Genomic DNA, 18234 nt, shown 5'->3' with positions numbered 1-18234 from the left:
AATATAGATGAAAATAAAAAAATAATTGCACAGTTTGGTCGGAATTGACGAGACAAATCTTTTGAGCCTAGTTAGTCCATAATTGAACAATATTTGTCAAATACAAACGAAAGTGCTACTATTCATATTTTGCAAAAAATTTTTGGAAGTAAACAAGGCCTCGATGTGAAGGGAAACCTGAAAAGTTTTGCAAAATTTTTTGAGAAGTGAATGTTGACGGTCCTTAAGTACCAAATATAATCATCAAATAAATAAAGAAAAGGATCCAAATGCAACTAACACCCAGACTTAGGGTTTTATCTGATAGAATTCCACGAGTTTTGGTGTTTGTCTATTTCTGCAGGGGGTTATCAGGAAATACGGAGGAAAGGCCCACACGTTGGGTTTACATAGAGATATTAACGTGCCGTGCAATTTTCTATCATCTAGAAGACTCCAGAAGCCACGGGAAGGAAGCGGAGGCCGAACGGGGCCAGGCACTGGGCGCCCGCCCAGTTGACCTAGGCGCCCGCCCCCCTGCAGAGTTGGATCAGGACTCTCTTCGCGGACTAAGCTCCACCGACCTAAAGGATCAAGAATAACCGTCCAATCAATGTCGGTTTGATCCAATGGCTCACGTTCAATTGAGGGGACTATAAAACCAGACCCCCTGGCCCCTGGAGGAGACAAGTTCATCATAGAGTTGAGAGGTGCCCTCGAAGGAATACCTCTCCTCTAAATAAAATTTCTTTTAGGCTTAGCATCCAATGTGAGTAGAATTAGATCTTCTAGTTTCTACTAGATTGAGAGAGATATAGTGGAGGTGTAGATCGGAGGAAACCCGGCCTGTCGGTGTCTACTCCGAGGTTGTACCTGCGGGATCAAGTCTCCTAACCCGAGGCTTGCTCCTAGGATTCTTCAGTAATTCGACATCTAATTCTAGTAAGTTCTTGTTTTATTGTTCTTTGGTTTATGAGTTTACTTTAATCTCATATGGTTGAGTATTAGAGTAATCATTGCTAGCGTAAACGTGGTGTTTGGGCTAGGGTACTCATAGATATCCCCTGACTAGCTGAATCATGGTAGTAGCGAGGAACGTGACATTTCCGAGTTACCTTTGAAGCCCATATCTCGTTAGTAGGAAGGATATGGTTTATAGGTGCGGGTCGAACATCCTTTGTGGTGTCTAGATTCCGTAAGCTTCCCCAATAGAACAGTAAATCATCCTTACCAAGGTTAGGACGAGACTACGGTTGCAGTCTTCTCTATACATCACTCACATCGGGAAACATTCTTTGTAGCCTAAAGGGATAGTAGCAATAGATTTGGTTAGTCAGATGCACCCTTTCTCCCAGTGGTAAAAATATAAATACGATACTCTGGATAACCTTCCGGGTGAAATGCTCACCGATATCCGTGCGCTTGCGGATCATTTCCTGATTGCGTTACCAAATATCAACAAGCATTTCTGGCGCCGTTGCCGGAGAGAAAGACGGTTTGCTAAGATAACTTTAAATCTTGATATTATCTTGTATTATACTTTTATTCTTTTATTCTTTTATCTTTTTATTTTTTCTATCTTTATGGATAACTCAAATTCGATACCTATTATTGAATTCCTTGCACCTTCGGAGACCAGCCATAGACCATGGGAGTCAACAAGTCCTGCCCCTAATTATGATCTGTGTCCGGAGTTGATTGCAATAGGTCAAAACCAACCCTTTTTTATAGCTGAGGTCCTATCTTTTAATCAAAAAGATAATGAACTTTTAGCTACACCTAGGGAATCTGTTAATCTTTCTATAAAATATGGTTTAAACCTAGCCCTACAAGACCATGTTTTTTCTCGATATTTTTACATTGGTCTTAATCATATAACCTTTGGTAGAGTCTTTCTTTCTTTATCTATTAGTAAAGGAAGGTATGTCTTCATTCGTGGACATCCTTCTTGCACTAGTCTTCATAAAAAAATCCTAGAGATAGAGAAGGAATCATCTCCCAGACAAGGAAAGGAAGTTTCAATAGCCGATTTCCAAACATTTCAATCCCATGATTCGGCTATCCATCCCATCCTTGAGCTTAATAATTTCTACTATGCTCTTTCTCTTGAACCTCTCGATAATCCTATGAATCTCTCTAGACATCCCATGCATAAGAGTCACCAAGAACACAAGAAGGATCGAGAAGAGCAACATCAATGGCTAGAGGGCATTAAAAATCCATGTGCTATCACCATTGAATGGATAGATAAAACAAACTTGAGAGACAATCCTAGAGGAATTTTAAGCATTCATGAAGAATCATCCTTGGAGTTTGAGAATGAGAGAAACAACAGTAAGCATGGAAGTTATTTCATAAATACCTCATCAAGTCTTTGCTCATATAAAACATCTCCCCAATCAATTGGTCTCTCTAAACTTACCACATTTGAGATCTCCAACCCCCTCTTCCTTTCTATTTATAAAAACTTTAAAAGAGCGGTTGTCGATGCATATGTCTATAATAAATATTGCAGATCTCGTTGAGTTGATTGATGGTTTCCCAAGGACAAGCTTAGTGTTCTAAAACAAGCACTTATCAGATCGTAACATGAACTTCTAATTATTTGCAACATTGCCTTGTGTATTGATCATATAAAGATAATTGTAGAAATATTCCTTCGGGTATTCTTGCCACTAACCTTTCCAGGATTGGAGCAAGAAGATCGGATGAATGACAAGCACAAGGTATGTCCAACCAATCATCATGCAACATTGAATTAAATTCATCCAAACTTGAATTTTGCAAAATTCAAGCTTGGGGGAGTACTTTACATAAAAAACATCCTTTGTCATGTTGCTATGTTGGTTGTCCTTACCTTTGAGACATGCTCAATTTGTTAAATACTAATCACACTACTTCATCTCCACTTGAGTAGATCTCTATAAAAGCCATCATGTTACCTATGTTTATCCTAGTAAGTGTTAGTTTGGAAGTACTGTACATACTTCTATTGGCTTTTAAATTAAGCGTGGTGCTTAGGTTAAATAGCCATCCTTAATCTGATTAGATGTTGACGGTCCTTAAGTACTAAAATTAATAATCAAATAAACATGAAAAAGGATCAATATGAAACAAACATCTAGAATTAGGGTTTTATCTGACAGAATTCCACGAGTTTTGGTGTTTATCTATTTCTGCAGGGGTTTATCAGAAAATATGGAGAGAAGGCCCACATGTCATGTTTACAACGAGATAATTACGTGTCGTGCAATTTTCCTCAATCTAGAAGAATCCAGAAGCCACGGGAACGAACGAGAAGGGATTCGGGCTCGGGGGCAGGGCGCCCGCCCACCCCCCTTGGGCACCCGCCCAGGGTTGGATTCCAAACAGGACTCTGCTTCGGGGCAAGACTCCACCGACCTAAAGGATCAATCTAAACCATACAATCAATGTCGGTTTGATCCAATGGCTCACGTTCACTTGAGGGGACTATAAAACCAGACCCCCTGGCCCCTGGAGGAGAGGAGAAATCATTATTCAGAGGTAGCCATCAAAGTTAGGGTTTAGAGCTTCTCTCCCGCATAGAATTAGAATTAGCTACTCCCTAATCCTTCAAGTTTAGAGGTTTGATTAGATAGCAATTAGAGAAGTAGAGCACTACGCTCTGGATTCGGATCTTCGGTAATAAAGATTGGTATTATTCATATCTTTCTCTAATTCTTTGTTCTAATTGCATTATGTCTCTAATTATTTTGTTCTTATTTTGCTCTAGTTCTATATTTGATATAGTTATGATTGATAATGAGTTTATGTATAAGTTTGCAAAGCGCTTAGCTCTTGACGCGAGGGAGTTAGGTGATAGATCACATGTGAGCGTGGTGCTTAGATGTTATTTATCTGCAAATGTATCCTATTGGCCGGGTCGTGTGGTAGTTCGCGATAGTGACAGCTTCGTTGATTCTTATATAGTCCACCCTCCGTTGATAGGACAGGCAGAACCGGTATTGTGGAGTAAGTCATGCGATGCTCTGATTTACTTTATCAATGTTCCTTATACATGAATGAAGAGTCTTTTATGCTATATATGATCTTGTAGATAACTAGAGTACATTATGACTTAGTAGTTAGTAGGTAACTTAGAATCCATTCTCTAGCTAATCCGACATCACCTACATATATGAGGAGTAGTCTATTTTCTAATCGCTGTGCTATCTACCCATGAACTTATAATTCATTATCATTATCTTTATGGTTTACCCCCTGCTAAAGTATGTGACTGTGTGACGAGTTTCTCATTAGTAATCATGTTCTTGCAAGTTTATCTCTAGTCTATGCCTTGATAGATTTTGCCCCTTGATTTAATTTCATCTTCTTGAGATCCCTTGAGCAAAATTATAAATAACGATACCTGGAATACTTATCCTGGTGAAATGCTACAATGAGGTGTTTTATCTGTGCGCTTGCGGATAGAATAGATTATTTTCTAGAGAGCCTTTACATTTATAAATACCTTTGTACACTCTGGCGCCATGCTAGGGATGACAACCTAGTATCTAAGTGGTGTTAGCTAGTGTCAACAAGCATTTCTGGCGCCGTTGCCGGGGAACAAAAGGGTAATACTTATGAACGGTAAGGAAAATCAGAAAATCAGTCAAGGTTATTCATATAAAATATTAGACTAAGACTATAGAGAAATAATTGCATAAAAACAGCTACTAAGTGAGAAATCATAACAAGGCACCTCTGCTTTGGCAGGTTCACCCTGTTGTTTTTCTATGTTTATATTTTTATACAGGGTATAACAGGATTGACTTTGGGTACATTCAACTCTTCATCATCAGAACCAAAGCAATCAAGAGAAGAAGAGCTAGCTACCAATTGCTGAAGCTATGGCACAAAAGACCTTGCAAGTATTCTCTGCTCCAAGTCTTGACAACATTCCAACCGGTCCAAGATTTGCAGTAGAAGAAGGAATACCCGAGTTTGAGCTCAAGTCAAGCCTCATCAATTTGGTACAAGCTACACAATTCAGTGGAAAGGCACATGAAGATGCCAGTGCACACTTGCAGAATTTCTTAGATATTGGAAGCACAATCCACATCAACGGAGTTGACAAAGACGTCATACTGCTTCGCCTTTTTCCATTCTCACTAGAAGGAAAAGCGAGGAAGTGGTTCTACACTCATCAAGATAACATCAACAATTGGACGAACTTGTCAGATGCCTTTCTATCAAAGTTTTTCCCTATAGGCAAAACAACTGCCTTAAGAGGAAATATTGTCAGTTTCCAGCAGCAGAAGACAGAAGCCATTCCAGAAGCATGGGAGCATTTTCAAGGATACATATCAGATTGTCCTCACCATGGAATGGCCACGTGGTTACTTATGCAGACCTTCTACCATGGATTAACACAGAAGGCTCGTGAGTGCCTAGATGCATCTGCTAAAGGATCATTTTTGGAGCTTACAACTGGAAAAGCAGAGATACTTTTGGATAAGATAGCAGAAAACCAAAGCTGGTTCCAAGATAAAGCTCAACATTGTCATCAAACTGAAGAAATACCAGAAGAAGTAAATGCATTATCAACTAAGATGGAAAATTTGCTCCATTGGATTGACCAGAGGGCCAAGTTTAAAGAAGATCAAAGGGCCATTGAGACAGCATACAAATATCAACCAACTTCGAGTCAACCCAATAGCAAAGGTATGAATTCAGGTAATACTTTCAAGCAACTTTCATTAAAAGAGATAATTGCTCAACAAACCAAAATTAATGATGAAGTTAAACAAAGGCTAGATACAAACGAATCATCTCTAAAAGATATACACAATAAAATGGATTTTCTACTAACTGCCTTTGATGAGCAAAACACTCTTAATAAAAGGGTAGAGCTTAAATTAATGAAGATAGCTGTTGCACTGCCTGTTGCTACTAACATTGAGCAGGTAAAGAATATAACTACTAAAGGAGGCAAAGCTACCAGAGACCCACCATACCCAAAAGAGAAACAAAGAACATCAGCACCAGTGCAACCAGCAGTGATAGAAGAAGAAAGCCCAGTTGAAGAAGAAGATCTCTACAACCACCAAGGACTGGAGAAATGAGAAAAGATTTTTACGACACCAACTATTTGCCATTTCCCAGAAAAAATAGAGGACTGCAGTCGGATGAGCAGTTTGGTAAGTTTGTAGAGGTCATTCAGAAATTATATGTCAACATACCTCTGCTCGATGCCATACAGGTACCTATATATGCAAAGTACATCAGAGATATTCTTAACAAGAAGAGACCACTGCCCACCACTGAGGTTATCAAGCTGACAGAAGAATGTAGTGCGGCCATCCTCAATAAACCACTAAAGAAGAAGGAAGATCCCGGATGCCCCACTATTGATTGCTCGATCGGAAACCAACACTTCAACAATGCACTTTGTGATCTCGGAGCAAGTGTCAGTGTGATGCCAGCATCAGTCTACACAAAGCTTGATCATCCAACCCTAGAACCAACATCAATGTGCCTACAACTAGCGGATCAATCGGTTCGACACCCGTTGGGCATCGTCGAGAACATTCCAGTCAAGATCAGAGATTTCCTGGTACCAGTAGACTTCGTAGTACTGGACATGAGTCCTGACTCAAAAGTGTCCATCATCCTTGGAAGGCCATTTCTGAGCACTGCCAATACCCACATTGATGTCGGAAAAGGAGAAATCAAGTTCAACATAAACGGTCAAGAAGAACACTTCACATTCAAACCCAGACCAGAGAGAGAATCTACAGTAAAGGAAGTTCATGAAGAACCACTGGAGACACCATCTCCGGAGGAAGGTAACTCAGAAGATTAAAAGATTTGGAGGTCCAGCTTGGGGGACCTAAAAACCCAAACCCTCACCGAGAGGTAAATCGGTATTCTTGCATTTAAATTCTTGCATTCTTGCATTAGTCATTTAAAAACCCAAACCCTCACCGAGAGGTAAATCGGTATTATTAATTTTCTCGTATTTAAATTCTTGCATTCTTGCATTAGTCATATATATTCATAGCATAATTATAATAATCAAAAATCCCCATATAAATAATATTCGTGGTGTGTAACAACCCATATTTATTAATTATTGTGGAGGCACAAAAATATTTTCCATAATCATTTTCAATAAGTTTTAATTCTCATAGATTTTCCTGCATTATATTTAATTATATTAATCTTCTAGAAGCATGACCCACACTCTTTGGGTCCCACATGTCATACACTTCACCTCACATACATCCCATCATATAATTTCATCCACCAATATGTTTCCACTCACCTGACATCTTTCCACCGTCCAACCACTACCAACACAACATTATTCTGCGTGAGATCAAAGCAAGGAAGCAAGTGGAGGAGGCACACCCAGGATGGGCATCACAAGTGGGCGCCCGCCCACCTAGCAAGGGCGCCCGCCCTGTCCCTTTTTCCTGCTATAAAAGGCCACCTCCAGCTCCCCTTCTCTTCACACAAACACTCCAGAAAATCACACAAGTTTCAGTTTCCCGAGAAGGAGTTCTTGTAGTGAAGAGAAGAGAGTAGAGAGAAAGAGGAGAGTGGAAGGGAAGGTTGGAGTTCTTTTGAGAGAGTAATTATCACCTAGTAAGTAGTTGTTTAAGCGGAAGCAAAAGTTGTTTAGGGGGAGGCTCTACCAAAATAGAAATTTGTCTTGAACGATTAACCCCTGGACTACTGACACTCCAGACAGCTGACTACTAACATTTTATCTCACATTTTCCACTAGTTGTGTTTTTGCCAACTGTTGTTTGCAGGATGTTTAAGAAGGTGAAGAATGCAGGAAAGGCTCTCAAGAACATTGGAACAAGGAGTTCATCCCGACACTCCTCACAGCCATCAGAAATGAGCGTCGACCCAACACCCACACAAGCTCCATCATCTTCATCAGGTCAGCAAGTTAAGGTCCTTCTCAAGATAGGAGACCTTGGACTGAAGACCCGAAGAGAGAAGGAAGTCTATCAGCAACTGAAGAACAAAGATTTCATTCACACCCCTACTATCGATCCAACCTTACTACAAGAAACAGGTATGGACACTGAATTTGACTTAATTTTCCAGATGTTAGGTTGGACAACTTTTTGGAATATAACTGAGCTGGGTTCTCGTCTTCTCACCCTCGAATTTCTTTGCACTTTACAATACTATGAGGGGGGAATTGTTTTTCGGATGTTAAAACAAGAAATTATGTTATCTTGGAGAGAACTGAGCGACCATCTTGGTTTCTCTTCAAGATGCATCCTGAACATTGACTCCGATTTACCCAATTTTGAGAGACACCAGTTCTGGAGAGAACTATCTAGAGATAATTTTTATAGTCAAGCCCGAACCAGTGACATGGAACACCCCACTCTTAGGATGTTCCACAAATGGCTTGGGTACAATCTTTTCTATCGTGACGATATTAGGAAAGTAAGAGTAGGAGATCTACAACTTTTATATGCTGCTATTAGTAAAGTACCCACTTCACCTGTTACACTATTAGTTTCTCATTGGCTTAGTATACCTAGTCTTCAGGGACCAATAGGATGTACTTCACTTATCACTCGTCTAGCCACTAATCTTCACTTACTAGAAAACTCGTCACTGGACTTCATAGAAGAATTAAGAATTTATCATGGCTATGACACATTTAGACAAGCTTGGATGTTAAAGAAAGAGGGGAATGTAATGTATATGCTATATGATGATAAAGGCAAGATTCGGTTACCTAACCCGAACCTTGGCCTCTACGTTGTGCAAAATCTTTTGATTGAGATTGCAGCAACACCAGTGAACCAGAGAGCTCCACATCGAGTGGCATCTGAAAGGATGACCACCGACCGAGAACGCACCTGGTATGGAGCTGACCCTGGACCAGAAGAAGCAGCGCACCTGCATTATTGCGATTACAATCCTCGAGTCCTTCGAGACCCATGGGCTCGACATGCGCAACCACAAGAGCCAACAGAGGAGACATGGTCGGAGAGCCAAGATCACCAGTGGACAAACCCGCCTTTCCATACGGAGAGGTACTCCACTGATCCATATGGAGCTTCAGGATCCAGACCTCCGCCCCAATTTGATGCAGGACGATACTCCGACGCCTCCTACGCTTTCACGAATGACTACTATCAAGAGGCCGGTGCTTTCTTCACTCGTACCGACAACACCCTCCTCGACATCCAGAATACGCAAGCAGAACATGGAAGACTCCTGGAAGAACAACAAAAATGGAACCAGGACCATGCAGCTGCAGTAGAAGAGCTAAGACAAGATACAACAATAATGAACGACAACATCACAACCATGATGCGGTTCTGGAACATCGGGTAAGACCGACGTCAACATCCAGCTTGGGGGAGTTCCTCCCCAATTTATCAAGTAAGTTTTTATTTGCTCTTCTTATTTATTCTTTTCTTTCTTAGTATTTAATTTATCTTAAAAGGAAAAACTTAGAAAACCAAATAAATATTTTCTTGCTTTAATTCACTGCACTTTAATAAACATGAAAACAAAATAAAAAGAGTGTGTAGATAAGTGTGCTTTATTTTCCTGCTAAGTTTAAACTCTAAAAAAATATAAAGACCAAAAAGATGCATGATGGAAATGATGAACAATTGCTCTGTTTGCTTACTTACAAGTACCTAGCTTTTATATTAGAATTCTTCCAGAAATTACTAAAACTAAAATTACTATCTTTGGGAAGCATAAAACTAAAGTCTAGGTAAGAGAAAGGCATGATATAAAGTTGAGCTACTGTTTATCCTGTTTCTACTACACAAAGTTCTGGAGATTTATTTTGAAAACTTACAAATCACATGATGAGTTCCTAGCATACAAAACTACCTACCACAGCCATACTTGCTATAACATCTTTTACTATATTCACATTGAGTTTGATCGAGCTGTGTAGACCCTTAGGAGCTTTTCATGTGGTTAAATTAAGATATTCACTTGCACACATCTACCACAGCATCCATCACCAATCATTAAAATTGCTAAAAATAATATCACTCACTGTCCCGAATATTGTTATTCTCTCTCTCTAAAAAGATTCAATGCAGAAGAGGCATGGCTTATGCAAAAATATGCGAGGAAATAAAAAGGGGCAAGTGCCCGGAACCTCAATAAAGAAAGAAAAAGAGTGAGACGAGAGGTAAAAATAGACAAGTGTCCGAAGTAGAATTAGGGGGTACAAAGATGCCCACTTGAGCGGAAAAAAATGGACAAGTGTCCGACTGTAGAATTAGGGGTATCTACTACCCACCTGAAAAAAAAAGAAAAAGAAAGAAAAAGAAAGAAAAGATAGCCCATGTTTTCCAAAAGCAAAGATCAAAGAAGAGAAGAGATAGCAATATGAGGAGCAATGAGAACTAAGTTTTATTATTACTTATACATTCTTATCATCACTATCATTTACTCCACCACACATGCACATCTTGATTTAATTATATGTTGAGTTCCTTTGGATCCATGGCTCGATTAGACAACATATGTATGAGCTGTTTTTCACTCCTATGAGCTCCACTTAAATATTCCATTAGCTATAGGTAAGTGACATTATGGTAAGGATCCACAAATACCACATATAGAGAGACTTGAGAGAATCATTGCTGGGAACTCTGAGTTTTATTTTGAAAACTTATAAAAAACTCTAGCACAAAGGTGAAGTATAGACAGGAGGGATAGTGCTTGACTTAACTATTTTGTCTTTCGATTACTTAAGACTTAAGTGCAGGTTCTAAACTCCATAACACTTCACTCTAATCTGGAAGAATTTTATGTAAAAGCATGTGTGCCTGTCAAGAAAGAAAACATCGAAGCAACTCCTGATCCGTCTGAGTTTAGCTGTTTGCTCAGGGACGAGCAAAGGGTAAGCTTAGGGGAGTTTGTTGACGGTCCTTAAGTACTAAAATTAATAATCAAATAAACATGAAAAAGGATCAATATGAAACAAACATCTAGAATTAGGGTTTTATCTGACAGAATTCCACGAGTTTTGGTGTTTATCTATTTCTGCAGGGGTTTATCAGAAAATATGGAGAGAAGGCCCACATGTCATGTTTACAACGAGATAATTACGTGCCGCGCAATTTTCCTCAATCTAGAAGAATCCAGAAGCCACGGGAACGAACGAGAAGGGATTCGGGCTCGGGGGCAGGGCGCCCGCCCAGGGTTGGATTCCAAACAGGACTCTGCTTCGGGGCAAGACTCCACCGACCTAAAGGATCAATCTAAACCATACAATCAATGTCGGTTTGATCCAATGGCTCACGTTCACTTGAGGGGACTATAAAACCAGACCCCCTGGCCCCTGGAGGAGAGGAGAAATCATTATTCAGAGGTAGCCATCAAAGTTAGGGTTTAGAGCTTCTCTCCCGCATAGAATTAGAATTAGCTACTCCCTAATCCTTCAAGTTTAGAGGTTTGATTAGATAGCAATTAGAGAAGTAGAGCACTACGCTCTGGATTCGGATCTTCGGTAATAAAGATTGGTATTATTCATATCTTTCTCTAATTCTTTGTTCTAATTGCATTATGTCTCTAATTATTTTGTTCTTATTTTGCTCTAGTTCTATATTTGATATAGTTATGATTGATAATGAGTTTATGTATAAGTTTGCAAAGCGCTTAGCTCTTGACGCGAGGGAGTTAGGTGATAGATCACATGTGAGCGTGGTGCTTAGATGTTATTTATCTGCAAATGTATCCTATTGGCCGGGTCGTGTGGTAGTTCGCGATAGTGACAGCTTCGTTGATTCTTATATAGTCCACCCTCCGTTGATAGGACAGGCAGAACCGGTATTGTGGAGTAAGTCATGCGATGCTCTGATTTACTTTATCAATGTTCCTTATACATGAATGAAGAGTCTTTTATGCTATATATGATCTTGTAGATAACTAGAGTACATTATGACTTAGTAGTTAGTAGGTAACTTAGAATCCATTCTCTAGCTAATCCGACATCACCTACATATATGAGGAGTAGTCTATTTTCTAATCGCTGTGCTATCTACCCATGAACTTATAATTCATTATCATTATCTTTATGGTTTACCCCCTGCTAAAGTATGTGACTGTGTGACGAGTTTCTCATTAGTAATCATGTTCTTGCAAGTTTATCTCTAGTCTATGCCTTGATAGATTTTGCCCCTTGATTTAATTTCATCTTCTTGAGATCCCTTGAGCAAAATTATAAATAACGATACCTGGAATACTTATCCTGGTGAAATGCTACAATGAGGTGTTTTATCTGTGCGCTTGCGGATAGAATAGATTATTTTCTAGAGAGCCTTTACATTTATAAATACCTTTGTACACTCTGGCGCCATGCTAGGGATGACAACCTAGTATCTAAGTGGTGTTAGCTAGTGTCAACATTAGACATGGAGTCTAGTTTGGTTACTGAACTAAAAACTGCTTGAGTAGGCATTGGTATATTTTGTCGGACTAACCCCTGCAGGAAAACTTTCAATATCAATTTGGGAAGTCCTGAGATACAAACTCACATTGGGGACAAAGAGAGAGACACATGAAGGTTAACAATTTACACAAGGAAGGCATAACTTACAAGAGATGATCCATGGAACGAGACAAAGAATGCCACAAATACGATGCACAACCGCTAAAAAAGGAGAGCTTCCACAAGGTGATACTGTACCATCACTCTTCAAGTAAGGTAACATCTTAAGGTACTTGACTATCACTTTTATAAGCTTCTCCTTGGTTCTGGCATTCACATGAATAAAGAGACAAACATGTATGATTTATAACTCCAAATTAATCAACCCAATTAATTCAACATGTTTAGTCCTTTAATCTTTGTTCCTAGTACTACCTCCATGATCCCACACTCCTAATCATATAAGCTAAAATGTTGCACATTCAATCTTTGGAAGATATAAGCAAAACATAAATATAGATAGATTATCTTTCCATTAGGTCGAGCAATCTGATCTGACAAATGTTTTAAATGCTACACTCATGATCTTATTATCTATCAACTTTGTCTTGCTCACTATGTTTAAGGTTAGAGAAGAACAAATACACTTTTGGTTCTGTTGGTGTTTTCCACCAACAGGGCCCATGCACTTGATCTCTGCCCTATCTCTATGAGCAGGTACACTTCGAGCAAAAATATGAACGAGTTTTACAACTCCCAGACTCCACCAAGTGAAGGACCTGGATCTACGAGCACAAACACACTAGAAATACTAGACACTCAGGCAATCACTGCCCTAAGATGCTTGAGGACGTAAACTACATCAATAACAACAACAACTACTACTACTACAACCATCCTCAACAAAATTAAGGTTGGAATCAACAGAGGCCTAACTACTCAGCTTGCAGATCGGACACTAAGTTTCCCAAAGGAAATATTGAAGAACCTCTGCGTCCGAGTTGGTACCTTGTACGCCCCAGTGCTGCCAAGATTAGTCTCTACATCAAGAAAAGGAAAGAGACATTTTCCTTTAAGAACAAGACTACACAAATCTCAGAGCAATCCCGACATGAACCAAGGAAAGGACCAACAGGAGGAACAGGAACAAGCAAATGTGGACCGAGTCAGCTAAGATGGTCACTGCTGTTCAAGGAGGTCAAGATCGTCGACTTAAGTCACCGTTTCTGACCAAAAAGGATGTCCCAGCTCCATATGGCAGATCAGACATTCCGAAAGCTTGAAGGTTATTGACATGGGAGAAGACGAGTATGATCCACCCATCATCCTTGAGAGACCGTTCCTCGGCACCGTTAAAGCAATCATCTACATTGGAACCGGAGAAGTCCACATGCACTTCCCCTCTGAGAAGGTACGCCGCTATTTTACTGACTTTAACTATATAGTTGAAGACTCTAAGCAGGTTAGGACAAGAAGAAGACGACGCAACCGAAACCAGAGGAGGCAAATCATCAAGGACGGATGGGTAGACTACGAAGGAGAAGTGATAAGGTCTGAAGACATACAGCTTAAACAGAACTGTCCTGAGGAGACCATAGCACCGAGTCAGGTATGGAGAAAGAAGATAGTTATACACGAAGAGGAGGCGCCGCCGGAACCACCGATTGCACTATCCAGCGAATCCCAGGACGACTGAGAAAACGGAGAGTCCCGTTCGGAGGACTTAAAAGCACCAAACGCCTTGCCAAGAGGTAAACTTGATAGTTATCCTTTTTGCTCTCAACTATTTAAAATAGTTTGCTTAGTTAATCAGGATCATATCATCTCGAAAAGAAAATAAAAATATTAAAAATAGTAAGCCCCATGTGAGTATGCTCATGGCATAAAACCCATAAGTACATTCACTGTGGTGGCATAAAAATAAAATGAATATATTCCTGTCCTATAAAAATGAGAATATAAAAGGAAATTTATGATCCTACCAAAGAGAGTAATATTTATTAGAGGAAGCTCAACATGATAAAGGCAAAGAGATTTTATGCTAACACTTAACCAGTTCCACAAAGCTTTGTTGTCTATTTGAGCTCCACAGAATTCAAGGATCAAAGAAGACTAGCAGACGGAGGACATCCTAATCGCTGTCAGGGTGCTGCCGACATTCAAATACACCTGCGCCACCTGCTAGCTACATCAGAAGAAATTACATCAAAATCCAGCTTGGGGGAGAGCACCCCCATTTATCCAGCTAAGTGTTTCTACTCGCATTTATACTTTACTCAAATAATAAAAATGTGCATAATCATAAAAAACCCAAATAAAGATTTTGTGCTTTTATATATATCTTTGCTTAGTTGGCTAAATAAATAAAGTTTGCTATGAACCCTTATGATAAGCTCTCACATGGAAATGATGAATAGTTGCTGTGCCGTGACTAGTTCTTAAATTTGAAATCTCTCTCAAGTTTAGGCATAACTGTTATAATTTAAAACCTGCTCTAAACTTGAACTTGTGGGAAGAGTACTTGATCTAAAGTCTAAGTCGTTAACGGATATGATATGGGAAGGTTGAGCTGCAGTTTATTTGTTCCATGCTAGAATTCTGGAAGAATTTTATTTTTGAAAATATTTAAAATAACACATGATGAGTTCCTGTATGATCAGAGTTTAAATTCCTACCACAGCCATACATACATACTTATTAGACTTTGAGCCACATATTTACTTCTTACTGCTTATGAGCATTGAGTGTGGTCAAGCTGTGTAGACCCTTAGGAGCTTGTCATGCGGTTAAAATCAAGATTCACTTGCACGTTCACTCATATACATGCTGCTTCTACTCCGAAAGTACGCATCCACATATATCCACTCATTTCTATCTTCAGAGCCACCCAAAAAAATATTCTACTCTTAATCCTGGAGAGAATAGCCAAAAACATTCTCCTATTTCTGTTTTTTCCTACAAAATAAATGCTCTAGTTATCTTGGTTACTACCACTTGCTATATTATTTCAGGAGATGAGTGCTCTAAAAAAGAGAAGAGAAAAAAATACGAGGAAATAAAAAGGGGCAAGTGCCCGGAACCTCAAAGAAAAGAAAAAGTGAGACGAGAGGTAAAAATAGACACGTGTCCGACAGTAGAATTAGAGGTACAAGATACCCACCTGAGAGAAAAAGAAAAAGAAAAATATAGAGCATCTCATTCTCCTCAAAAAGTTTCAACAGAGCAAGAAAGATATGTATCTCCTAAAAAGAACAAAAGTAGAATTAGACTTTCACCATTGTTATCACCATCATCACCGTACACCATTCACTCGTCACACATGCACATCTTGATTTGACTTATTGACTTGTTCTTCTAGATCCATGGTTTGACTATGCAATAAATGTCTTGTAAGTATGTATTATCTGTCTCCCACCTATAAGCTCCAGATATCAAAACCTTATTAGAGTAGGGTGAGAGAGAAGGCAATATCACTATGCCTCATACCAAAAATACCACATACTTTGAGAGAAGGCATATACCATTACTGCCTTGGAAAGGATCTAGAAATACCACAAAAGAGAGATTTGAGAGAGTCATACAAGGAATCTCTGAGTTTTATTTGAAAATCTGCAAAAAGTCCAGAGCTATAGCTGATCAAGAATAAGAGACATGGCGCTTGACTTGACCGTTCTATCTTTTAACTACTCAAGACACAAGTGACGGTTACAAGCCCCATGGTGAAAGGTAAAATGAGTAAGTTTTAAGTCTAAACAAGTTTAGACTAACTCAGAGATGAGATCTTACTTTTAAGGCATGAAACCACTGCAGAAACTCTTAAGTCCATCCTTGCTCAGGGACGAGCAAGAGGTAAGCTTGGGGGAGTTGTTGACGGTCCTTAAGTACCAAATATAATCATCAAATAAATAAAGAAAAGGATCCAAATGCAACTAACACCCAGACTTAGGGTTTTATCTGATAGAATTCCACGAGTTTTGGTGTTTGTCTATTTCTGCAGAGGGTTATCAGGAAATACGGAGGAAAGGCCCACACGTCGGGTTTACATAGAGATATTAACATGCCGCACAATTTTCTATCATCTAGAAGACTCCAGAAGCCACGGGAAGGAAGCGGAGGCCGAACGGGGCCAGGCACTGGGCGCCCGCCCAGTTGACCTGGGCGCCCGCCCCCCTGCAGAGTTGGATCAGGACTCTCTTCGCGGACTAAGCTCCACTGACCTAAAGGATCAAGGATAACCGTCCAATCAATGTCGTTTTGATCCAATGGCTCACGTTCACTTGAGGGGACTATAAAACCAGACCCCTGGAGGAGACAAGTTCATCATAGAGTTGAGAGGTGCCCTCGAAGGAATACCTCTCCTCTAAATAAAATTTCTTTTAGGCTTAGCATCCAATGTGAGTAAAATTAGATCTTCTAGTTTCTACTAGATTGAGAGAGATAGAGTGGAGGTGTAGATCGGAGGAAGCCCGGCCTGTCGGTGTCTACTCCGAGGTTGTACCTCTTGTTTTATTGTTCTTTGGTTTATGAGTTTACTTTAATCTCTTCCGGTTGAGTATTAGAGTAATCATTGCTAGCGTAAACGTGGTGTTTGGGCTAGGGTACTCATAGATATCCCCTGACTAGCTGGATCGTGGTAGTAGCGAGGAACGTGACATTTCCGAGTTACCTTTGAAGCCCATATCTCGTTAGCAGGAAGGATAGGGTTTATAGGTGTGGGTTGAACATCCTTTGTGGTGTCTGATTCCATAAGCTTCCCCAATAGAACAGTAGATCATCTTTACCAAGGTTAGGACGAGACTACGGTTGCAGTCTTCTCTATACATCACTCACATCAAGAAACATTCTTTGTAGCCTAAAGGGATAGTAGCAATAGATTTGGTTAGTCAGATGCACCCTTTCTCCCAGTGATAAAAATATAAATACGATACTCTGGATAACTTCCCGGGTGAAATGCTCACCGATATCCGTGCGCTTGCGGATCATTTCGTGATTGTGGTACCAAATATCAACAGTGAACACCAAAACTAAAAAAATTTGGTGTTAGAATTTTGGTGAGAGTCTCAAGGTATTGGGTTTTTGGGTTTTTTGCAAAATACTTCATGAACTTACTTCCGCCCAAAATCCAAAAACTTTTCAAGATTCCCTGTCACATCGAATCTTTAGACGCATGCATGAAGTATTAAATATAAACAAAAATAAAAACTAATTGCACAGTTTGGTCGAAATTTACTAGATGGATCTTTTGAGTCTAGTTAATCCATGATTTGACAATAATTATCACAAATAAACGAAGGTGCTACAGTGTCGCGAAAAAAATCGTAAAGGAACTAAACAGAGCCTAAAAGGGGTCCAGGTTTTACGAGCACTACAGTAGAGGCTGGTGCATTCACCGTACAATGGCGTACCCAGTATTACTAGGGCCTTGTTTAGTTCCTCCTAAAAACTAAAAAGTTTTCAAGATTCTCCGTCACATCGAATCTTGTGGCACATGCATGAAACATTAAATATAGACGAAAACAAAACTAATTACACAGTTTAGCTGTAAATCACAAGACGAATCTTTTGATCCTAGTTAATCCATGATTGGATAATATTTGTCACAAACAAACGAAAGTGCTACAGTACCGAAATCTTTTCACTTTTCGGAACTAAACAAGGCCTAGCTTTCTATAGACCAGCAGCACGGTCTGCTAGTGCTTGCTCTGCTCGTTGCGTTGACAGTCCTGTGGGTGAACCGGTGAAGCTGTCGTCACGGTAGCCGCCGATGCTAAGTTTTTTTTATTTCGCGAAAATTTTTAGATCTGACTAATACAATACTTTTATTTGTATTTAATAATTATTATCTA

Source organism: Sorghum bicolor, chromosome 5, assembly GCF_000003195.3.
Source record: "Sorghum bicolor cultivar BTx623 chromosome 5, Sorghum_bicolor_NCBIv3, whole genome shotgun sequence".
Lineage (NCBI taxonomy): Eukaryota > Viridiplantae > Streptophyta > Magnoliopsida > Poales > Poaceae > Sorghum > Sorghum bicolor.
The sequence above is the reverse complement of the archived record's forward strand: the minus strand, read 5'-3'. Positions refer to the sequence as shown.